This window comes from Tauraco erythrolophus, chromosome 4 (genome assembly GCF_009769465.1).
Source record: "Tauraco erythrolophus isolate bTauEry1 chromosome 4, bTauEry1.pri, whole genome shotgun sequence".
NCBI classification, from domain to species: Eukaryota; Metazoa; Chordata; class Aves; order Musophagiformes; family Musophagidae; genus Tauraco; species Tauraco erythrolophus.
Genome location: NC_141468.1, coordinates 69,550,561 through 69,576,171, shown reverse-complemented (window position 1 = coordinate 69,576,171; position 25,611 = coordinate 69,550,561). Strand labels below are relative to the sequence as shown.

General features: G+C 41.4%; 1 long non-coding RNA gene across 1 annotated transcript; it reads left to right on the top strand.

Annotated features, from left to right (window-relative positions):
- Positions 1-6,077: 6,077 nt before the first annotated feature.
- LOC147528906 (uncharacterized) lies at positions 6,078-6,979 on the top strand. Its single transcript, XR_015222139.1, has 3 exons — positions 6,078-6,171; positions 6,284-6,435; positions 6,948-6,979. It is a non-coding gene; the product is annotated as an uncharacterized LOC147528906 (long non-coding RNA).
- The last annotated feature ends 18,632 nt before the right edge of the window (positions 6,980-25,611 follow it).

Here is a 25,611-nt window from a genome sequence, read left to right as displayed (position 1 = left end):
GAGAGCTGTCTCCTGTGGAAGAGACCCCCACCCTGGAGCAGGGGAAGAGAGTGAGGAGTTCTCACGCTGAGGAGGAAGGAGCGGCAGAAACAGCGCGTGACAAACTGACTGCAACTCCCATTCCTGATACCCCTGTGCTGCTGGGAGGAGGAGGTAGAGCTAGGAAGAAGGGAGGGGTGGGGGGAAGGTGTTTTTAAGGTCTGGCTTTGTTTCTTATTATCCTCCCTGATCTGATTGCTGATGAATTAGAGTGATTTTTCCTCAAATTGAGACTGGTTTTCCCATGACCATAATTAGCAAGAGATCCTTCCTGTCTTGACTCTCGAGCCTTTTGTTACATTCTGTCCTCTCCATCCCACTGGGGAAGAGTGAGCCAGAAGCTGAGTGATGCTTAGTTGCCATCTGGGGCTAAAACATGACATTTGCACACTATGAAGGCTCTCAAATGAGTTAAAACCTGAAGGGTGTACCATATAGACATGTGGAGGAAGTGGAGAGTAATTGGAACAATGCAGATTTCTTAAGAGATGTAATTGTAGAGCAACATGGCAAAGCATGTCTAAGAACAATCTGAGGACCTGATATTGATCAATATCAAGTCACCTGCAACCAGAGTTTTTGTAACAAATAATTTCTTTATTTTGCTCTTTGTGCTTAACTTGGAAATTGTCAAAGATGACAAAGCTTGAAAATTCCTGCAAGCATAGATCTGTTCTTTAATTGAATTTTATTTTTAAAAAAATTAACCAAATTTTCACCAAATACCCTGGAATTTAGAAGTGATTAAAGGGTTGTTGCTGGCAAATTCTGTTGGCTGACCAAACCAGTGATACTGGATGTGCATGTGAAGGAGAGAAAAATGCTCTTCAACCTCACTACTTCTGAGGATGGCATCCATCAGGAGTTGCTGCACTTAGCTCTGCTCCCCTGTCCTCTGCTTTGCCACAGGAGCATTTCTTGAGTTTAAGCTTAACCCTATGACACTGCCAGTCTGGCTGTCATGTCCTTGCCCTCCCCTTCAAAATCTGATTAACCCACAAATGTTATGTAGCTGAGAGAAATTGCATCAGTATCAATTATACATCCAGATTGATTTGTTCTCAAGTTGGCACTAAACTTGTAGCACTGCTGCTGAGGAGATAACATGCCAGCAAGACAGAGATGGATGATTCTGCCTATTCATGATGTATAAAGTATATATTCTGTGCCAGATATTAATACAAACATTTTTAAGCATTGACTTCTTTCAGGGGTATTCTGTTTAAAGCAGAAGAAAAGCTGGCAGAAACAGCTTCCATTGAATGTTTCATTAATGGTTGCTGTAGGAAAAGCAGTTGGGACATGCTTGTCGACCGTCATGTATGTCCTACACCAGGTAGGAGACAACAATAGTGTGTCATGGAAGAAATCACAGATGCTGGAGATGTGAGGATGAAGGTCAGAGAAGAAGATACTCTTGGCTGCTTAGACATCTATGAGATCTGTAAGAACTAATCTAATCTATTTTAGCTTATATCAGGAGAAACTTCTTGTTAGCTACACAGCTGCACATTAGTGAAACTGTTATGAGAAGAATTTGTTTGAAATGTTCTCCTCTTTGGTGTGGGGGGAAGAAAAAAATATTAAAAAATCAAGAACTAAATGTAGCTTACCACAAACTAACTACCCCAAGAAAAAAAATATGGAGAAAGGCTACTTCTACTTTAGAGTAGATTCAGCCAAGCTCATTTTAGAAAAGTCTTGTCTTATGACTTGAAACCACTCACAGACTTCCTCACACTTTGCTTTATCTGCTCCCTAGTTTTGTCTCATGTCACATTACCTATTACAATGCTTTGTGTCTAAAAATTAGCAGAAATATTGATTGTTACTTGTATTAAGTTACAAGAGCATGAATAGAATATACTCGCATGTTCTCAGGTTTGCCCTGCAGTAACTGGAGAATGGTGTGGATATATCTGACTCCTGCTGTACTTCAGTTCAGGCTGACTGAGAAGCAGCAGGCTTTGTGCCCTTGGGGTGAACTTGCAAGCTGGAAAGCCCCTGGCTTATGTACAGGGAGTGAAGGTGTTTGAAAAATATTTCGAAAGGTGCTTTTAAAACCCAAAAGTACAAGATAACTAAAAGTATAGAACAAGACATCTGTCTTGTCTATACTGTTGACTAGTAGCCAACTACTTGACTCTAGAAACACAGCCAGCCTGTGGAAAGCTGAGGTCTCCTTGCTGAAGCAGCAGGCTGCATGGCAGAGATCTCTTGAGCAGGAATGCCTCTCAAGGTTATGCCTCGAGGCTGAGACATTCCTTACCTGTGACAGATCCTTGTAAAGTGACTGATAGCATGCTGAATTAATACTGTGAAGCATTACTAATCTATGTAGCTGCTCAGGTGTTACTGTATAGATAATTCTATTAGACATGAACCACTGACCAAGTCTTAGACTAAGATTGGATCCAGCTGCACCTAGGTTCCAAAAGGGAGTTTAGAAAGCAAGGGGGTCCACTCTGAACCTTGTGACTCAATGTGAGGGTCCTCTTTATACCTCTGGTCTCTGTATGAGCAGTTCTAACTAAATTTTTCTTTGTGTGTTTCCTCCATGCAGTAATTAATAAGGTAAACCTTTTCCTAAAACTTTGTCAAAATCCATCAAACTTTATCAAAGCATTGTTTTACCTCAAAACATTACTACTGCTCTCTTTTGGGTAAGGTGCATCCACCCTTTCACGACAGAATCTTCAGCTATTTGACTTAATCTTAAAAAGTGGGACTTGATTTGCTAGCCAGTCTGTTTCCAAATGGATGTACACGACACTTATGTGAGCACAATAAAAGTAGTAGGTGAAGGTAGACCTTTTATTCACCCATTAAAGTAAAATTATTCTCCTTTGCTGAAAAGTTTTGCAAGATTAATCAATAGAATTGTAACCACTGAGTTGCAGAGCAGAGTTTATCTGGTGTTTTAATTAATGTTTAATTAGTCCTTTTCTTCTGAGTATTGTTGTTGCATTTTAACAGTTACTATATGTGATAACGATGGCTAAAAATGGGGAGTTGCTTTTCAGTCATGTTCTGTAGGACCTGGGTCACCTTAAATCAAACAACTGACACCTGGTAATGTGGGAAAGAACTATTGTGTCTGAACTTTATTGTATGACCATACTGAAGAGAATTAGTGCTGAGAATTCATCTTCTGTTATATTGAGGTCACTGTAAGATCAGGGACAGAGTTTTCTGGGCTCAGCCTCTTTCTCTGGCTAAGAGCTTTATTTGATCACACTGTTATGTGCTAGAAAGAAAGGTTGTACAATGAGCATACCTATTGATTGTTTTTCACTGTAGCGTGAAGCGGATATTCATAAAACTACACAGATAGCTTAAAAACTACCTTCCTTCACCGACCTACCTGCTCCCCCACCATTTCTAGATGCAGTACCCAAAAATGTGCTGTGGCCTTTTGGTTTCTTACTCAGTGCTGCTGGCCAGCATCACATGTGCCCCAAGAACTCTGTACTTTTGCTTGATCATAGAAACATAGCAGAATGCACAGATAGGCAAGGTCTCTATAATTCTCAGTGTCTGTTCTCCCTGGCTTGCTGCTTGTTTGCTAACAGCTAAAATTAGGTTTTAGATAGGGAGTTACGGTGTGCAGCAGTGCACTGGACTCTGCAATTTTCCAGTTGATGTGAACACTGGGTAAATACCTGTATGAGTGGAATGGAGATTGCCAGTTGGAACAGAATGAAATGTAACTAGTGCAAAAGCATTTGTTACCTGTGTAATGGATAAACCTTCCTCTTTATGCTGAATATCAGGAAGCAATCAGCTCTGGGTTTCTGATGCCTTCTGCTTATACAGATTAAACTGTTATAACTGACAAGTCATAGCAACCAGAGTCATCATTACTAACATGGTACCTGCTATACAAAAATAGAAGTAAAGGGTAAATGAAAATATCATCATTTTCATATCAGTAGAGCTGCCTGATTGGATATAGATGGATGTGATGTACAGGCTGATTGTCCTTCCATCATGCAAAAGCAAGAACTCACACGGACTGAGATTAGATTTGCAGAATACCTTTTATTTGTCCTATTTCCTTCTGGCCTTGACTTGTGAATGTGTGTTTATATGTTCATAAGATAAAAATACAAGTTGAACTTCAACATGGGGATACTGATGAGTCCTCCAAAACCTGCTCCATTCAAGTGTCTTCCGTGATCGGAGCCCTGGTGATATCGTGGCAGATGCTCCTGCCCCAGAGCAGCCAGGTTGCCTGTCCCCCACAGAGAGGCCCTCTATGCCAAGGGTCATGACCTGGTGGATAGAGGTCTTGCTGACTGAGGACAACATATCAAACCTCTGCCTTTAAAAGTTGAATGAAAGGGCTAGGACAACTTTCTTTGGCCTTGCTATGTTTGGCTGTTTTCCTTGCAGTATTTGTCAACTAGTGTTGCCAACTGGATATCAGACTTCTGCAGTGATGGTGGGAGGACTACTGATTTATCCTTATAGTGATTATTTCTGCATTTGTAAATGGAAAAAGGAGGGAAGTGGCTTATGCTTCTAATCAAACACCACTAGAATCTTGCTTAACCTTTCAGAAGGTCAGATTGGTACACAGACTTACTGCTTACATTTATATACTGTGACCTTCTAAACTTTTGCTTTGCTGATGTTAAACCTTGACTTCTCGGTGCGTATGGAGCGCTTGGTATACTAAACTTCACTTATGACCAATTTTCCTGCTATGATCATGGGGCTACATACAGAAACTTAGCACTGATCATGTAGTAATTGTATATTTTAATATAAAAGTTAGCATATAGGTAGCAGGACACTAACAATTATCAGAGAAGGGGATCTCCCCAAGAGTGACAGAAGCATCCATCAAAACACTTCCTCTTCCACTGAAAAGGGGAGCATTGAGCCAAAGGCACACCTCCTTGATCTTCCAACTTCAGATTGTCTTCTTCAGGTCTTTGGATACATAAACTGATAGGTCAATAAATTCATTACCTAAATGGAGGCACTATTTGAGAAGGTCTATCTTATGAATTAAGAAAGTGGGCCATATTCTAGGGTGGGTTTTTTAAAGATTAAGTAAAAAAAACGACGAAAAGGAAATAATGTCCTTTATGTATTTATGCAGAGTATTCAGTAAATATTATCAAGTATTTAGGTGTGGAAGTATTAAAAAAACTACAGGTATGAAATTAAAGAAACATTATAGTACGAAAAAATTAATGTAATTAAACATTTCCACATGAACCGATCAAATTTTAGTAGTAATATAGTTTTATTCATTATTTTTTATTCTTAATGAGAAATTAGGAACTATATCCTCTTCTTTTTGGATGTCTCCACCTCACAGCTAGTATCTCGAAAGGATAGAAGCATACCTGTGGACAGAGTGAAAAAACAAACCCAAACTTCATGCCTATGTCTTACATTAAAACAATACACCAGTGCTTTTCACAGCCCTTCGATTTCCTGAGTAGCTGTACCAACATTTACCACTGAGTAGCCAAGGTTTACTATCACACTGTAAATGTGTTTTTTCTGTTAACCCTGAAACTGAACTGAAGCAGTTCTACTTTTGAGCCGCCTTCTTTACATGGATGTACAATAGCTTCCTAGTCACTATAGTGAAGTGACAGGGTGGACATAGGAGGATTGGTCTCATATTGCTTGCCAATGAGCCTGGTTTTAATAGCCTAAAGTAGACCAAGCAAGCTAATGTCCTAGCTAGACATACTTATAATGCTTATATGTTCCTGTGAAGCATGTTTTTAATTCATTTCCTTAATAGTCATCTTCAAAGTTTTCATTTCTTTTACTGCCCTATAACACGATTCCAAGAATGGTGGTCAAATCTAGCTTTTTAATGTCATAAATAAGATCAAACATGTGCCTCTGCAGCAACTTTAGTCTCTTCCTTTCTTGTGTACAGAAGGCTGAAATCTTTCCAAGGTTCAGTTTCCCACTTTTCCTCTCAAAAAAAATGACTAATAGTAGCAAAATTTAACAATCAGTGCTTATGTAAACCCCAGTTCTACGTGAACAAGTCTATTGCCTAATCTGTCCTCATATGTAGTAAATCTTGGAGGCTACTTTGCCAAGCCTGCTGTATCCAGGAAAAAACCCAACACCAAACCAAACGATGCCCGTTTAGTAAGTATGCTCATAATATCTTTCTGGAACTGGTTAGAGGGGTTTTAAAAACCTTCCTTCAGCAGCCATATTTGAAGTGCTGATGAGATTGTTTCTTTTGCTTAAATTGCAGCCTGGTGTTTTCCCTCCATGTGTTGCTCTTCTGAGTGTATGTGCTCCCTTTTCCTGTAAACTGGACTTGATGTGTTATATTGTGGGGCACATGCTCTTACGTCTGGGTCTCTGACATCTTTTGGAGTGAGCTGACGAACAAGAGAGATCAAGGTTTTGGAGAAATAACTATTTAATAACTAATATACAAATGTTAATATTTTACTTTCATCAGGTAAATAAATAATAATACAGAATGTACTAGATTTAATGAAGTCATAAAAGACTACTTGGTTAATTTATTTACTTATTATTTTACTGGATGTTGTGCACACAGCCTTTTTTCTGACTACTCTGGAGCTAAGGAATAAGTTCTTCAGTTTGAGGGACATCTCAAGTGTGAGCTGATCTCCAGGAGAGAGGTGTCTTGTTTAAAATGCTCTAGTTCAATTAGTTTATCAATTGAAATTATAGTGTATATAGTGAAACAAATGGCCATGTATCAGTGACTTAAGAGAATGGTATCAGAAGTGGTTGGATGGAGCATGAATGCTGTGACAAAAGCAACAGACATTTCTCACTGACAAAATATAGGCCTTTTCACTGTACTGCTTCAGCCTGTGAACTTTTACCTCTTATTTTGCACTCCAGAAATATTTTTACACTTTCTTGTTTTATTATTGCAGATCTGACTATAAAAATGTCTTTGGTTTGTTGCATGCAGTTGTCTTCCCTTGGCAGGCACTGCAAATCAGTATTCATAGAATCATAGAATCATAGAATCGTTAGGGCTGGAAGGGACCTTCAAAGGTCATCTAGTCCAACCCCCCTGCAAGGAACAGGGATACCTCCAACTAGATCAGGTTGCTCAGGGCCTCATCCAACCAGGTCACAGCCCTGTGTGATGGGAGTTAAGATCCAGCACAAGCCTGAAAGCAGGTCAGTTCCATTAGCAGAATATTCCCTTTTTACAAATAAGCGCAAACAGAAACCATTGAAGATACAGTTTTTGTGCCGTTTACTGTAAATACAGCAAAGGATAGGACAGTGAAAGATATTTAAGGTAATACAAAACTAACTTACGATCGAGTCGTCTAAAGAGCAAATGAGAAGTATGGGTGTGAGCATTTAGAAATATTATGAACATTTCACAGTCCTGATATACTCCTACTCCTTTTCCATCCACAATAGAAGTCAATGTGGGTAACTTTTTGAAATGTCACACTGGCACACAGATATGATACAGCACGGTAGTACGGTTTCCTAGCCCATTTCTCCCTCTTAATAAAGGCTTAAAAATTTAATGTTTATGTATTGATATCTTAAATACCATGGGGACTAACAAAGTCCCTGATAAAAGATCAGCTTGCAATGGGATTTCAGTGAAAAAGGTCAGAGGGGGCAACTAAGGGAGAGATCTCTGACAAGTCTGATTATCAAATTATTACAAAGACTTAACAAACATGGTAAATTATAGCAAAGTGGTATGGCTGCTCTAATACTAATGCTTTGTGTAATGTGTTAAAGATTACTCATATTCCAAAAAAAAACGAAATAGAGTCTTTGTGCTCTGTGGAGGATTAAGGCACAGAATCCGTTGAGTGCTTCAGGCGAAATTGTTTATTGAGCCAGGCTGGCAGTTTCACATACCATGTGACAAGCCCCCCCTCCCACATTTTGTCCCAATCCTTGTTTACTGTAAGAATACTTTCTGTTCCTCTTTCCAAGGTCACTGTTCTCAGTTCCATGCCCTGCACATCTGTTCTTGTTGCCCATTGTTTGCAGTTCTCACATGCTTTTACTTCTTTGTCTCATTCTCACGTACTTCTATTTTTGTGTCCTGCAGTCTGAGAGGTGTTCCATCTCCCACATAACTCTTTCACTGTTTTTGTCTGGTATAAAGGATTTCAGTATCTTCCCTAATTTGTTTTATGTTTTTTTCCCTAATATCTTAAAGTTGCAAGATTATGATGGAAGAAGCACAGTGATGAGACAAGAAATATGCTGAAACTAACATTGAGGGGGGAAATTTAAAACTTCATTTGTAGGAATAATGGTTGTCCCAAAATAGGATGGAAAAGGGCTCCTCAGAAGTCAATTAAATTGAAGAGAGATCAGGTTAACCTCAAGAGGCTTTGGTCACAGGAAATACTGGTGAAATATGGTATGAACTCTGTAGGAAATATCCTTATGAGGACTTATAGGAGGTGACTTTATTGAAAACAAACTCAAACAAACCTACTTCATTCCCCTACACATGCACCAGAGTGTATGTGGTATTGAAATCTTGTCCCTAAAGTAAGGGTTCTTCACTTGGTGTGCAATAAGCCAACCAACACACTGAATCAAGATACTTGTATTCAATTCAGTTCTGCAGAATCGGGTGCCAGGCACCTGACACAGCCAGCACACCCTTACGACATGCATCACACTTTTGTGATACTCAGATACATTTGATTGGTTGCTACGCATTTTCTATTCTAAAGCAATTATATAAGTTCAAGTTTAAAACATTCAGGGAGGTCTATTAACATACTCATTATTCATAAAGAGGTGTGATTTTTGACATTAAAATCATCAAAGGTTAGCCTAGGTTATGGTATTTGACAATCTTCATAGAATCATAGAATGGTTAGGGCTGGAAGGGACCTCCAAAGGTCATCTAGTCCAACCCCCCTGCAAGGAACAGGGATATCTCCAACTAGATCAGGTTGCTCAGGGCCTCGTCCAACCTGGCCTTGAACGTCTCCAGGGATGGAGCATCCACCACCTCCAGAGCTGAACACAGTATTCCAGGTGGGGTCTCACAAGGGCAGAGTAGAGGGGGAGAATCACCTCTCTCGACCTTCTGGCCACGCTCCTCTTGATGCAGCCCAGCATGTGGTTGGCCTTCTGGGCCGCAAGAGCACATTGCCGGCTCATATTGAGCTTCTCGTCCACCAGTACTCCCAAGTCCTTCTCCTCAGGGCTGCTCTCGATCCATTCACCACCCAGTCTGTATTTGTGCCTGGGATTGCCACGACCCAGATGTAGGACCTTGCATTTGGCCTGGTTGAACTTCATGAGGTTGGCACGGGCCCACCTCTCCAGCCTGTCGAGATCCCTCTGGATCTTCCAACCTACATCTCTACAAGAAAACATAGATTGTATTAAATCTGAATAGGTCTTTATGTAGTTTGACAGATTAAGAATGTAACTAAGCATACATAGTTTTAAGTTTCCTTCTCATTTCCATGGATACCATTCTTCATTGTTTTTGTTGTGAACGTTTTGTCAAGGACATAGGATACCATTTTCCTCCTTGAGACATTTATTTTTTTCTAAAGTTCTATAAGTCTCAATATTTCCAGTTCTTTTTGTTTTATTTATTTGGTAAAATGATTATCTCCTTTCTTTTCTAGAAAAATCCTTTCCTTGTTTTCCTTTTCAAAATTGTTTTCAAAGTGTCAGTACAGATAGGGAAACACTGTAACATATGACTTTAAAATCATGGTTCATAATAGTATTCTGGCTATAAAAAGTTGTTTTAACAAATTTAATTTGGGCAACCACAAGGTCAATCATGAAAAATCTATCCCTACCTGTTCCCCAGTATTTCCAGTTCCTTTAGCTGCTTTATCTTTTCCTCTATAATTTGAGAATTGCCTGTTAAATTAAAAAACCACATTCCTTTAAACTCTTCACATCCATGATTATGTCTTGAAGGAAGTAATCAATTGCTGCTCAGTTTTCTAATGTAGCTTCTCTAATCTGGGCCATTTCTTCTAAGGCAGCAAGTGCTTGGGAGGTAAAGTTAGTATTTTTAATTAATTCACAGACTAACTGCTTGATGGTATGATAACTCATAGCTACCCCAACCCCAGGTGCAAGGGCTGCAGCTGCAGTAATTTAGCTGAGGCTCCACAGTGTAAATTGAGAATTACAATCTGGAGGCAACAGACACTTGTTTCCTTTGTTGCTTACCTTCTCTAGGTTGAAGGCCCTTTTTGTCTGGGAGTAAAGCTGCCAATCTTCCCATTGAACAAGATCCTCCTTGTTCAATATTTGCAGGGATACATGTATAAGCTCTCCTTCCACATAGGACGAGCCATGCCAGAGGAAGTTTGATATGTGCCCAGGCATAACTTGTCCCTTCAATCTTTTTACAGTTTAGAGGAGGTTCAAATTTTGACAAATTTTTGGATTTAACTGGGAGAGTGCAATTTAGGACTGGACACAACTTTCTGCTGGGAACATCCCTTTGACTTTAACTCTTAGCATTCCTTTATTCCTTGTCTTGATTGGTTTTCCCCAAATGTACATACTTTTGTAGGTCACATTGATATCAAAATGCCTAAGGATACTCTAATTTTTAAAAAGTAGAGGGGATGTTGGTACTTCTAATAAGCAAGAAGTGAAAACGTCCTCACATATTTTTTGAGTTAAACAAAAAATAGTGTTCACAATGTTCATGACAAGGTTTTCCCACGCATTTTCAGACCAATCTCATTTTTGGAAAAGCATGTTTGATCCTGCAATCTGGAAAAGAAGCAAAAATGTGTAACTTCTCATTTTATAACATGATTACACAACAGTACAGTCTTTCATGGTCTTGTTGAAATAGCTTTCCACTCTTCTTCAAGCCCTGGGGAAGGGGCTGGCTTGACTCTTGTGTAGTTGATCCAAGAGTTAATTCCTTTCACTTTCACTGTTGTGTTGGTGGTCAGTAGTATGATATAATGTCCCTTCCAGCTTTCTCTCAGCAGTTCATCTTTCCAGGAATGTATGTAGACTGAATCTCCGGGTTGGAAATTGCGTACCGGCTGTCCTAGGGCAAGGGATCTCACTGACTGAGGTAACTGCATAAGGATGATAAAATGTGTGAAAGAGAAAGCAAGTAATCTTTTAACATACCTTCCCCTTTAATGTGCCTTTGATCACTCTGGATTCCTATACTTTTGACTGGATATGGTTTCCCATACAATATTTTAAAAAGAATTGACCTGATCCCATTCCTTCTTTTTTCCACCAAGTGCACACTCGGCTCTGATCTTAGTTAAGGTAATCTTTTCCCCCATTACCAAGCATGTGTGTGCAACTCCATCTTCTGTGGAAGAAACAAAAATTACCACTTCAAAGGATTCACCTTTCGCTCTTGCACAAATATCTCTTGAGGATACTACTTGTGTCCATATGTTGTATTTGAGATATGTCATGACAGAAAGGACAAGTGATGCTAGATGTTAAGTCCTCCTCATCTCCTGGGTGGTTCTCAGGTTGGTGACCACGGGCAGGGTTTTGGATATGTCTTTTTGCAGTTTTGGATCTTACAGTGATCAATATGTTTCCACCCAGTTTCTGTCTCTGAAGATCACCAGAAGTCGTTACAGATCTTTGTCTCCACATCTCAATGTCCTGTGAAACTGGATGTGCTAGGATCTTGATGACCAGTTAGTTGGGTACTGTTTCCTTGATGGGTGCACTTGGCTGTCTTCACACCTAGACATTCACATTCGTGCTTCTTTCTCACCAATCTTAGACTTTATATTACAGTTCTCACAATTAAACTCATGGACATAGTTGTTGTAGTCTAATTATGTTGCAAAGTTAAGACCTAAGGCCAGGCCTACATTAACTTATTTTGCCCCATAGCAGAGTTCATTACAACGGTGTTTTCTTTAGTATATGGTGGGTTGACCCTGGCTGGACATCAGGTGCCCACCAAGAGGTTCTGTCACTCCCCTCCTCAGCAGGATGGGAGGGAGAAAAGATGGGGAAAAAACCTCATGGGTAAGGACAAAGGCAGTTTAATAAAGCAAAAGCAAGGGCTGTGTGTGGAAGCAAAGGAAAACAGAAGATTTATTCTCTGCTTCCTGTCAGCAGGTGATGTTCAGCTACTTGCTGAGAAGTAAGGCTTCAGTATGTGTGGTGGCTGCTCCGGAAGATAAACATTGTAATGAATGCCCCCCCTCTCCTCCTCCTTTCTCTTAGCTTTTATTGCTGAGCAGATGTCATGTTATAGAATATCCCTTTGGCCAGTTTGAGTCAGCAGTCCTGGCTATGTCCTCTCCCAAGATCTTGCCCACCCATAGCCTGCTGGTGAGGGGGGAAATGTTGGAGAGACAGCCTTGATGCTGTGCGAGCACTGCTCAGCAGCAGCCAAAATGCTTGTGTGTTATCAACGCCTTTCTAGCAACTGATACAAAGCACAGCACTATGCGGGCTGCTAAGGGGAAAATTCAGCCAGACCCAACACATAGTGACACAACTCTATTGGCAGAAACTAACAGGCACCAACTATACCAAGAAAAGAGTGATTCTGCCAGCATAATTATGCCACTTGAGGAAACTTAAATAAATTATGTATGATTGTCTTCAACTTGTTTTCCTCTTATTTTTGTTATAGTTATGCACTACTGCTCTCTGGCCATGGACAAGTTAAATGTTTAAGTGAAGGATTTGCTTGAATTTACTAAGACTTAGGTTAGTGGCCTGCTTGCACGTACACAGAAGCCTGGTTGTGTGTGCTTAGATAAAGCAAATATGTACATAATGTCTGAAACCAGGATCCTCATCCTTGAATTGTCAAGCTCTCCTTAGAAGAACAACATCCTGGAAAAGTATGAATTGATGCAAACATGTACTAAACTTTCTTTCCTTTAAGATAATGAGGGATAGTGGAGGAGCCTTAAATATGGTCAAGAGGAGGACACCTGTCCTTGTAAGTTCAAAACACCTGGCAAGTGTTAATGACTCTGCTAATAGTTAATCACTAAAGGAGCCAAAGCAAGGATTTCAAAGACTGATAAGGAAAACATCTTGCTATGAGGAAGGTTAACAAGATTGGAAGAATACCACAAATATAAAGTCAGCAAGAATCAGCAGTAACTGGGGAAAAGGTAGTTCCATTCCAGCAAGGGCAGATCATGACCACCGACTCATGGACCACCTACCCTACATATACCCCAGACTCAAAAGGAAGAGGTGAGGCAAAGGACTGAGCATGTGAACTAATTTACAAGTAAAGTGAGAGAAAATTACCAATTGTTTAAGAGAATAATACTGAACATGTAAATAAGCTAATATGCACTGCATAAATGTTCACCGAATTTTGGAAGGGGTGTGCTGTCTTGGGACAGTTACTCAAACTTGTGCAGCTTTGTAATAAAGCAATATCTCTGCTCAGTGTGAGAATTGGCTTATCGCACACCAGGCAAATGAACCCCAGATCTGGGAAAAAAAATAATCTCTGCACTCAAAGCAACAAACATCTATTAATTGATCTCTAAGAGCTCTTCTCAAATAGGATCAAAATATGCTAGTTTTCCTTTGGGAAAACTTTAAAAATAGGCTGAAAGGATCTAAAAGAGATCAAAGTGGTGTTGATTCAGGTTTTGCCTACATTAGCAAGGAAGTCATTTGTGATAGTTTGATGGGGGGGGTGTTCTGGTGGCAGGGGAGGGGATTTGCTCCCTGTGCCACCAGATCTGAGTCCCATCCCCCCCCCGGGGGAGGTTGAGCCAAATTGGCGCCTCTGCGAATTGCCCTATTTAAGTTGGGACAAAGGGGCGGGAAAGAGGATTTTGCCCAGGAGCGAGGAGAGGGGCGGAGGGCGCTGCCCTCGCTCCCGGCTCCCGGCCGGGTGGCTGCCCGGGCCCGGGCCGGCGCCATGTGCTCAAGATGGCGCCGGGGGAGCCACATGGGGGGGGCTCGGGAAGCGCCCGCTCCCGGGGTGCCCGCCGGGCCGAGCTCCTCTAGAGGAGATTAAGAGCTAAGAGAAAACAACCACAATGACCAGGTCAGTTAAGGATGGAGCAGGAGGAGGTGTGCTGGAGCTGAGGTTTCCCTTGCAATCGGTGTGAGATGGCAGGCGGCCCCCCTGCAGCCAGGGTGTACTCGGCAGAGCAGCGACCCACTCGTGGCCCGTGGAGAAACCCACGTCGGGAAGGAGATGCCTGAGCCCAGGAGAGGTCGTGGAGCAGGGGATGCGCGACCAGGTACTGTTAATAATGGGCATGGAATGCACGACGAGGTCGTGGAGGCACCTGGAGTCCGTGGGACGACCCACGCCGACGCGAGTGGCAGCAGCTCCCTAAGAGGCCGAGACTGGTAAAGCCCGAACTGGTGCGATCCATGGGGAAGGATTGCAGTCCTGCGGGCAGGACTCACGTTGGAAAAGTTTGGGGACTTTTTTTCTTCATGAGTAGGGGATCCACCGAAGCAAGGGAAAAATGGTGTAAAAACTCCTCCTCCTTTAAGAAAGGAGCAGCAGTGAACAACATGGATGAACTGACCTGCACTCCCCATTCCCTGTCCCCCTGCGCCGCCGGGGGGAGGTTGAGCCAGGAACGAAAGGAAACGGGGTGGGGAGGTGTTGTTTTAAGATCTGGCCTTGTTTTCTCTTTTCTCCTCTCAAGTAACCAGTTTCGTTCCCTTGTGTCTCCTGTTTAGTAACTGTTAATAAATTGTTTTGTTTTATGAAGAAAGCCTGAGTCATGTTTTGCCCGGGACCATGGTTGGTGGGTGCTCCCTCTCTGTTCTTGTCTCGACCCTCAGTCTAAAAACCACGACATCATTACAACAGGAACAGTAAAATATGGTGATCTTAAGGCTCTTCACCTCCTCATTCCTTCCAGTTCAGGAGGTTTATTTCAAATTGGATCTCATTTGCCATGGTTTTGAAAAACATACTCGGAAAAGGTTCAAAACTTTTGAAAAGAAATCCCTGAAAGCATCAAGCATAAACACATACCAATTATATTGCTGCAAATAGATGTCAATAACAGTTTTAAATACATTTTCAATAACAGTTTTAAATACATTTTAAACACACTCATATATATATGTATATGCGTATGTATGTAGAGAGGGGTTTTCCATTGTTATGTAATAGGAACATAGAATCATAGAATGGTTAGGGTTGGAAGGGACCTTAAAGATCATCTAGATCTAAGCCCCCTGCCATGGGCAGGGACACCCTCCACTACACCAGATTCCTCAAAGCCCCATTCAACCTGGCCTTGAACACTTCCAGGGATGGGGCATCTACAACTTCTCTGGGCAACCTGTTCCAGTGCCTCACCACCTGCAGAGTAAAGAATTTCTTCCTTATATCCAATTTAAATCTACCCTCTTTCAATTTAAATCCATTGTCTCTTGTCCTATTACTACATACCCTCTCTAGCTTCTCCAGGAACATCCAACATCCAGGAACCCTGAGGAATTTGGGAACTCTAAACTGCGAATGAATGCAAGACATAGAACAGTAATAGGGCTATTTGAAACCATACTTAGAAAAGCATGACACCAATGCAGCATCTGAAAGACACTTAGTCTGCATCTGAAATACACAAACTAATCTTGATTAGCAAGCATCATGAAGACTGTTAGCTATCTTGATGGATGATCTACAGATAAACAGGATAGAAGTTAAAGAAAATGTCAAACTCCCACTGAAAAATCAACCATTCTCATAGCAGAGGTGGAAATGCCTCTACCCTGTGGGTATGAGACTGCAAGAAACAGCACTTGGATTCCTGTCTTCTTCAGAACTGTATGTGCAGAACTCTGGATCCTGATCAGTACTGCTGTGCACTAAGTGTTGTCCTATATTGTGTCAGTAGTTACAACTACTGACATCCTTCCCACAACAACTGTTGCAGTGCAGCATTTCTTATCTCTCCTTTTGGGCAGTAAGGGGCATCACACTTTGCCCATGTGTATCTCAGCCTGGCAGTGGAACAAGAAACCACTAGTCCTTCGGGGATCCCTGGTGAGCCACCATCAACACAATACTCCTCTCAGCAGTCACACCCTAGTTTACAGCTCTTCATCCTCAGCTTTTTACCTGGGCAAAGTTATAGTAGCATTCACATTGTCCACCAAGTTGTTGGCTGGAAAGAACAGGATCATTCAACAAGTATTACGGAGTGAGGAACGAGAGTGACTACGATTATTTTAATAGCTTATGTAGACTATAACATGTAAGTACAATAACTCAGGGACAAGAGCAGATACATTAGGTCTTGGCATTATTATAGTATCAATATCTCATAGATATCTTGTAGTTAAAGTCAGTTAACTATGGGATACGTACAAGATAGCTATGTTAGAAGAGCAGATAACTAACAAATTCCAAGATAACTATAACGAAAGTAGTGTTTTCCCAAATCTGGGATTTGTTTGCCCAGTGTGCGATAAGCCAATACACACACTGAGCCAAGATATTGCACCAACATAACATGGTGCAAAAGCTTTAGGTGGATGGATAGATGGGTAAACACTGTTTAGCATGGAATAACTGGCTAGTTAATCTGTGTTTAAATTGTTGGACTCCTTCTTGTTTACACCTGATCTGACTAAATGCTCTTTCCATGAGAAAAATGTCCTGCAACTGATTTGTACTATTTTGATGGCAGTGCCTTTCTAATTATCTTCAATGATAATATGTACCCACTAAAACACTGGGATATTATTACTTTGTTCCCATGGGATACAAGCAAATCTGAGCTTCTCTGTGTGACCTTGCCTCCCCCCTTTTTCTTTTGTTTAGTCAGGATGTTTTACACCATGTTTTGAGATAACTCATTTAAGGATGAATTGTGTTAGTTGGCCTTCAAAGAGCTGCTTATATTCTGGCAAAAGAAGAGATATTCACTTGTGAGAAATCACAGCCAAGACGATAGCTAACTCCAGCATTACAGGAGACATGAGCTCACCAGAAGAGGCCACTTCTGAAACAGAGCGGTCCCACCAAATCCTTAGAGCCCTGTCTTTCCCCAGCAGATGAACTGTTACATGTAGGGCTTTCACGTGTGACCAAGAGCCACACGTACACTCAGAGAGTGCAAAAATAAAACTGGTTTGGGGAAATTAGTTCGAATGGTGCCTACATGTTTGAGACCTCCAAGGTCCTGGTTAGCAAGCAGACAGGCTTAAGGTCCAAATTCCCAGTAAGACACACATATTGTGATAGTCCAATTCAGAATCTTATTTGACAGAAAATAAAATACAGAAACATTAATGTACAAGCATGCACAGTTTGCTACAGGGCTCTTTAAAAATCATTGCTGGTAAAACAACAGTTCTGCTACAAACAAAGCAGTATATCTTTAGTCAGATCTTTGTCAATTTAGCACCTCTCAATTCCATCAAACAGAGGCTCTGTCCCCAGGAATTCCTCTGACAAAGGGATCCCTCAGAACCTGGGAGATTGTCCAACTCCAATCTGAAGAAATCTACAGCAAAGGACAAGTAATTAAAGACAGAAGCCTTCAGGAAAGCAGACTTTGGCCTCTTCAGGGATGTGCTTGGTAGAGTACCATTGGATAAAGCCATCATGGGAAGAGGAGCACAAGAAAGCTGGTTAATCTTCAAGGATCACCTCCTCCAAGCTCAGAGTGAGGCATCCCAACACCCTTTAAAAAAAAGGAAGACTCAGGAAACTACAGGCCAGTCAGTCTCACCTCTGTGCCTGGCAAGATTGTGGAGCAGATCCTCCTGGAAACTATGCTAATGCACACAGAAAGAAGGAGGTGATTGGTGACAGGCAACATGGCTTCACTAAGGGCAAATTGTGCCTGAAAAGTTTGGTGGCTTTCTATGATGGGGTTACAGCGTTGGTCAATAAAGGAAGAGCAACTGACATCATCTATCTGGACTTGTGCAAAGCATTTTACGCTGTCCCACATGACATCCTTGTCTCTAAATTGGAGAGATATAGATTTGAGTGGTGTGACATATAACAGGATGAGTATTTGCTACAATGATAATAATGTCTGGCTTGTAAGACAAAATTAGGCAGTAACTGTTTATGAGACAAGATTTAACAATAGGATTTTGTACTAGCAATGCATTCCTTACAAACCACATTAACCTTGAGAGGGAAAGTGAAAGACTGATAAAGGAAACATCCTGACTACAAAGATGCCAAAGGTTGCAAAACAACCAAAGGAGGCTTAAAATCAGCAGTTTTCTGCAGTAACTGGGTGAAAAGTAAATCTGGCAGGGGGAGATCATGACCACCGACTCACAGACCACCTACCCTGAACATACCCCAGACTCAAAAGAAAGGGATAGAGGCAATGGACTGAGTACGTGAACTAATTTAGATGCTAGGAGAGAGAAAACTAACCAATCATTTAAGGGAATAACAGTGAATATGTAAATATGCTAATATATACTGTATATATGCTCTCTGAGTTTTGGAAGAGGTGTGCTGTCTCGGGACAGTCACCCATCTTTGTGCAAAAATGCAATAAATACCTCGACTCTGTCTGTATATTGGCGTTTCGCACACTGGGTAAACCAACCCCAGATTTAGGCAATAGATGGACCATTTGATGGATAAGGAATTAGCTGGATAGTTGCACTCAAAAGAGTTGTGGTCCACAGCTCAACATCCAAGTGGAGACCTGTGACGAGTGGTGTTCCTCAAGGGTCAGTACTGGGGCCAGTGCTGTTTAACATCTTTGTTGGAGACAAGGACAGTGGGATCGAGTGCTCTCTCACCAAGTTTGCTGACAACACCAGGCTGTGTGGTGTGTTTGACATGCTGGAGGGAAGGGATGCCATCCAGACGGACCTTGACAGGCTGGAGAGGTGGGCCTGTGAGAACCTCATGAAGTTCAACAAGGCCAAGTGCAAGGTCCTGCACGTGGGTCTAGGCAATCCCAAGCACAAGTACCGGCTGGAAGGAGAATGAATTGAGAGCAGCCCTGTTACCTTGAACAAAAGTTAAAAGATTCCACTGTGCCCTTGTGATGGACATGATGTACGTAATTAATTCACGCTGGTTTGAGGTGATTTCGAAACTTTGGTATGCATAGATAGATAAGGGACTCAAAAGAGCCTTGAGCCTTGTGATTAGAACCAGTCAGAACCAGTTAACCACAAAGGTGACCGGAGCCAGCTTGATTGGCCCGCACTGCACAGGCCTCAAAGAAAAGTTCAACCACAGGACACTAAGAAAACAATCATCAGGGGGTCCTGAAGACCCCAAAGACCCTCGGAGAAGACCCTAAAGGACTTAAATCACATGTATAATTACGATGCAAGTATTACAATTAGTTCTCCAAAAGAGAATGAATACATATAACTGTTCTGGGAAATCTAATGTATATGCACATAGTTGAGCAATATAAACTTTGTCTGCAATGACCTGTATCTCCAGCGCTGCAATAAAGACTGCCTGCCTTTTAAAACTTCAAAATAAGTCCTAGAGGGTTTTTCTCTGCTGACTTTTATGGTATCACCTTGAGGAGAAGGACTTGGGGGTGCTGGTTGATGAGAAGCTCAACATGAGCCGGCAATGTGCGCTGGCAGCCCAGAAAGCCAACCATGTCCTGGGCTGCATCCAAAGAAGCGTGGCCAGCAGGTCGAGGGAGGTGATTCTGCCCCTCTACTCTGCTCTTATGAGAACCCACTGTCACCGAAAATCTGGACAGAAACTAATGCAGTTTGCAGTGTAAGAAAGCAGGCATTACTTTATTGCGGTACTGGGTGCATGGAGGATATCTCTTCCTAGCACGCACACGAGGCCTTGGGATAGAAACTTAGTTATACACTGTAATCATACATATTCTTAACATTTCCCTGAAATCATTACCATATTTACGTATTTTTTGCTATTCTTTTAAACAATTGGTTAATCTTCTCCTGCTTTACATGTAAATTACTATGCATGCTCAGTCCTTTTCTTCTGCCCCTTTCTTTTGGGTCTGGGGTATGTTTAGGGTAGGTAGTTCATGAGTGGGGTAGTCGTGATCTCCCTCTTACATTTCCCCCTAGTTACTACTGTGTAACAATCCAAAACATGATAACAAAATTTGTACATTTTCTGGGATGTTCCACTTTCAAGGATAGCCAACTCTTGATAAGGAGTTTCTCAACTAATCACTCCTGACAGCTTCAAGGATGGTCATCTTGTTCTCAGACATTGTGTGCATATCTGTTTTCTTTAGGCACATGCAAACAGCCTACTAAACCCTTAATGATTTTTTTTTTCACAAAATTTAACCCCTTCATTGCTAGATAATGTCACCTGGACTACTGCATTCAATTCTGGGACTCACAACATAAGGACATAGACCTGTTGGAGCAGGACCAGAGGAGGACCTCAAAGATGATCCGAGGGCTGGAGCACTTCTCCTATGAGGACAGGCTGAGAGTGTTAGGATTGTTCAGCCTGGAGAAGAGAAGGCTCCGGGGAGACTTTCTAGCAGCCTTCCAGTCCCTGAAGTAGGCCTACAAAAAAGATGGAGAGGGGCTTTTGACAAGGGTGCGCAGTGATAGGACAAAGGGCAATGGATTTAAATTGAAAGAGGGTAGATTTCTATTAGATCTAAGGAAGAAATTATTCACTCTGAGGGTGGCAAGGCACTGGAACAGGTTGCCCAGAGAAGCTGTGGATGTCCCATCCCTGGAGGCGTTCAAGGCCAGGTTGGATGAGGCTTTGAGAAATCTGGTCTAGTGGAAGGTGTCCCTGTCTATGGCAGAGGGGTTGGAACTAGATGATCTTTAAGGTCCCTTCCAACCCAAACCATTCTATGATTCTATGAAACTGAGGAGAATTTATACGTGTCATTAAGTTTGTGGTGAGTTTTCCAGCCATAAAAAAAGTAAAGGTTTATGTGAAGGATTTGCTTGATTTTACTAAAATTTAAGATAACAGCCTGCTCCTATGTACACAGTAGCCTGCTTGCACATACTTAGACAAAGTAAATAGATACATAATGTCTGAAACTAGGATGATCAATCTAGGAGCAAGCTGGAGCTCTGTGTTGCACAGCAATTGCTTTCATCCAGAGGTTTTGTGGGAGTGTTCATTTCCCTTCCAGTAAAATGCCTTTCTTAATTTCTCAGTTCTTTATTTATTGATAAACATTTATAGCCTGATCTGCATAGCCCAAGCATAGTACTAACCTGGTGTATTTAGATTCACTTAGTTTTTATTCTGCATTACCTGGCTTGGCCCTAGTGAGATGCCTGTACTGCTGTGAAGGTGAAGAAAGACTCATACAACCAGTAATACCTACAGAAATATATGCTTATGAAAAGTATTCTTATAGTTTTTCACTCATGTAACTAATAAGCAAAACCGCTGGCAGGTGTGAAGTCATGTTCCCTATGTTGTCCCAAAACTTGGGTTCATCATCAGTGTGCAGAGAGCAAATCCACACACACAGCGAAGGTATGTACTTTTATTATACATTTAGGTATATATGAGTGCCTGTGCCAAGACAGCACACCGAGGCTCCAAACTGGTGGTTATTTATACATAAAACATTAACATATTCATCTTCCTAATACATATACATTGTTATTTTATTAAATTATTGGTTAAAATCTCTTTGCCTACCATATAAATTAGTACACATGCTTAGTCCTTCTTCTTCATCCTTTTGAGTTCGTGGTATAATTAGGGTAGGTTGTCTGTGAGGCGGTGGTCGCAATCTACCCCTGCTAGAATTACCTTTCTCCTAGTTTCTTCCTTCTTTTGGCAAATCTAAGCAGTTCTTCATGGGTTGCTGATTAAGGCAGTAATTCATCACTTTAAACTTCTGCTTTAGACAGATATATACAATGACACATTGTTCTAAGATCCTAGTTCCACAATTCCCTTAAGTCTGGTAGAGTTAATTTCTAATCCATAGTATTTCAACATCACCTATGCTACCAAATGAAGAACCTAGCCCAAAGATGAACTATATATTCTTATGACAAAATAAAAGGTGATGATGAGCCGTTAGATTGGCTCAGCCCTATCATGTGACTTTACCTTCTGGCTGTGGTTTTACAAGCAAATAAGCTGATGGGATAGGATTAGGTCTCACTCTTGCAGACCTCACCCCGCCTCTTATCTTTGTGGTGCCAACCTCATCCTTGCACTGCTTCTTCTAGTTTCAGTGGGAGCTGATGAAAACAGCTAGCTAACTTATGTTTGGCATGTTATTTTTGTTGGTGTAAATATTCCCCTCTGTACTGAACCAAATTTCCTACAGTGAATTTTAAAGCAAAAACTACAATGTGCATGTGACAGTCAATATACAGGGCTCCCGATGGTATGGAGCTGAGATGCAGCTAATGTACATCAAGGGGACAGGACTAACCGCAAAAGAAATGTGCCCCACAAGAAAGACTTTTTTGTACAGTGTATAGAAAATTATAGAAAAAACTAATTTATGCTGCTGCTGTCCCAAAAACTAGGGTTCTTTCACCTGGTGTGCAAAAAGCCAATCTATACACTGAGTCAAGATATTTGTTTATTGCATATCTGTGCAGAGATGGGTGCTAGGTGGTAAAATCACAAAGCTAGCACATTGAGGTGCTTAAAATGATGCTATTTATACATACATAATTACATATGCATAAGTTACAATATTTCTATTTGTAATTATTCTTCTTAATCCTCTTTGTCCGCAATTAAAGGTATAAACCTGTAGAAAATCATCGCACATGCTCAGTGAAGGAGGGTCTTCCTCAGAAGGTGGATAGTTTCAGCGACAGAAGTGTTTTTCCTACTAAAATGGGTAAAGTTTAGCTGAAGGACAAGAAGTTGGCAACTAGCTAAACATTTACATGCCAAGATCCTGGGACAACAACATGAGGCTCCTCATTTCTTAATTTCAAACGCTTGGTCAGTCCTTGTGACCTGACTTTCTCATCAATCTGGTAATCTGGTAATCTGGTGACAAATCTTACATCATTGCTGCTTAGAAATGAACAGATTTGTGAGAATGAGAGTACTTTCCTGGGAAAAATATTGTGGAAGTGGTGGAAGTGACTCTCTGGATTTGTTTTTGACTCGGAGTCAGGTTTAGATTCAACTGGGCTGCTGAGCCAGCATCTCCTTACAGAGGCTATCTCTGCAGACCCTCTCCTGCTACCAAAACCCCACCACACAATCCCAGCACAATAACTAAGTGGCAAAGGTATCCTTCAGAGCTAGAGTACTCCAGACAACCTCAGACTCTGCTTGAGAGAGACCAATTTGCAAATAAACTAGGCTGCAAACTAATCCATGTAAGACAGCATTCTCTTTAGCATCCAGATAAAAATCAAGTATGATAAAGAGGGTTTGTACGCAGCAAAAGGGCAGATCTATAAGTTATCTCTGAGCCTAGTCCTGCACTGGCAAGGCATTACCAGCCTAGCTTTAGGACAAAGTATTTCCATCAGCCTATTGACTGTAACTCTTCCATGTGAAAATTATGGAAACCCAAAAGAGGATCTGAACGAATGGTGGCTGGAACTGTTGTAGCCGATAGTCACTGGCTTGGTTTTGCTCTTGTTTTCACAGAATGGTTAGGGCTGGAAGGGACCTTCAAAGGTCATCTAGTCCAACCCCCCTGCAAGGAACAGGGACATCTCCAACTAGATCAGGTTGCTCAGGGCCTCGTCCAACCTGGCCTTGAACGTCTCCAGGGATGGAGCATCCACCACCTCTCTGGGCAACCTGTTCCAGTGTTCTACAACTCTCATGGTAAAAAATTTTTTCCTAATATCCAACCTGAATCTACCTCCCTCTATTTTAAAACCATTACCCCTTGTCCTATCACAACAGGCCCTCCTGAACAGCCTCTCCCCATCTTTCCTGTAGGCCCCCTTGAGGTACTGGAAGACCGCTATAAGGTCACCCCGGAGCCTCCTCTTCTCCAGGCTGAACAGCCCCAACTCTTTCAGCCTGTCCTCATAGGAAAGGTGCTCCAGCCCTCTGATCATCTTCGTGGCCCTCCTCTGGACCCTCTCCAACTGGTCCATGTCCTTCTTATGTTGGGGACTCCAGAACTGGACGCAGTACTCCAGGTGAGGTCTCACGAGAGCAGAGTAGAGGGGGAGAATCACCTCTCTCGACCTGCTGGCCACGCTCCTCTTGATGCAGCCCAGGACGCGGTTGGCCTTCTGGGCTGCAAGTCTGTTTTGTCACAAGACTTTCTGTAAGGTTTTAAGTTCTCTGCAATATTGTGCATGACACACATGGTCTTCAGAGGGGTAAGCCAAGAAAACTGTAGGCCTACTTTTAGGGCATTTGATAAGCTTCAACTCTTAAGACACTACATGGTTTGAGGTTGATAGGTTCACAAATACTGAATATGCCTTACCAAGCTTTACGACAGGATATTAGCCTATACGAAAAAAAGGCAAAACACATGAGAAGCAAATAGCTTTCCTATGGTAAGTCCGGCTAGAATTTGTTTGACAACAGAATAGACAAATAAAACTAGTAATTTAACTTATATATATTATGTTAGTGACCGGTAACACACAAAAAGAAAGCAACTTGAAATCCTAATCTGCAAATGAACTCCAAATTTTTATTTGGAACTTATGCACACGTTTGTGTCATAAATATTCAGGTTGTTCTGAATTAAGTGAGAGTGGAAATGTGCTTGGGCAAGTGGAAACATGAGAAGAGACAGTAGAACAAGGACTAAAATAATGGCACATATTTTTACCTAAGGTCGACAGTTCACCTGAATCACAGTGCAACATACACATGCATGGTTTCATTCAATAACCAGAGGGCAAGAAAATGAAACCATGAGACAGGATGATGGGAAGATAAAGGAACTGGCCTGGAACCAGAAGATAACTAGATAGAGAAAACAAAAGCGGAGCATTGAGTCAGCAGTGTTGCCTAATACTCACCCGGAGTGAAACTAGACACCAGGGCAAAATATCACAGTAACTGTTGACTCTTAAAGGCTATATAAGGCCTATCCAAACCCAATTTGTTCCCAGCAATGAAGGGGATCTTAGGACATGTAGAGAGGATTCAGTACTGGCATGTCTTGTCCTACATGTCATGAACAAGTCGTCCTGGCCAGATTACTTGGACACACACATACTAATGGTTCTGTTGGTGAGAATATGAGTAAACAGAGTCAGATTATTTACAAAGTTTTATACAAATTACTTTCCCTATCTGCATGGTCTTGTAGTGAGTTTTGGTTCATTAACTGCTGCATTAGTCGACAGATAATCCAAGGTGGGAAAGCAAGAGAAAAATCTTTCCACCATTGCCTCTTCATTGTGAAAGGAAGTGGTTGGATCCCTTCATTGGAAAAGAAAAAAGTTAGGAACCACACACAGCGAGTCATAATTTAGATGATAGAGAAAAAAAAGCCTATTCTTATATAGTGGTTAAGTCTACTGATGCAGAGATTTGTGATAGAAGCTTTAAGGTTGGTAAATACACATATGCATCCAAAAGCACCAGTTGAAACAGTAACAGAAGAGTTAAAAGAATGGCGAGTGTTGGTGGCATAGAGACCAGATTGTTACCAAAATCCCAGAACATCAGTAAGCATACTGGAAAAATGAAGGACAGAACTGAAGATGTGAAGAGAGAATGGCAGAAAGATAAAGAAC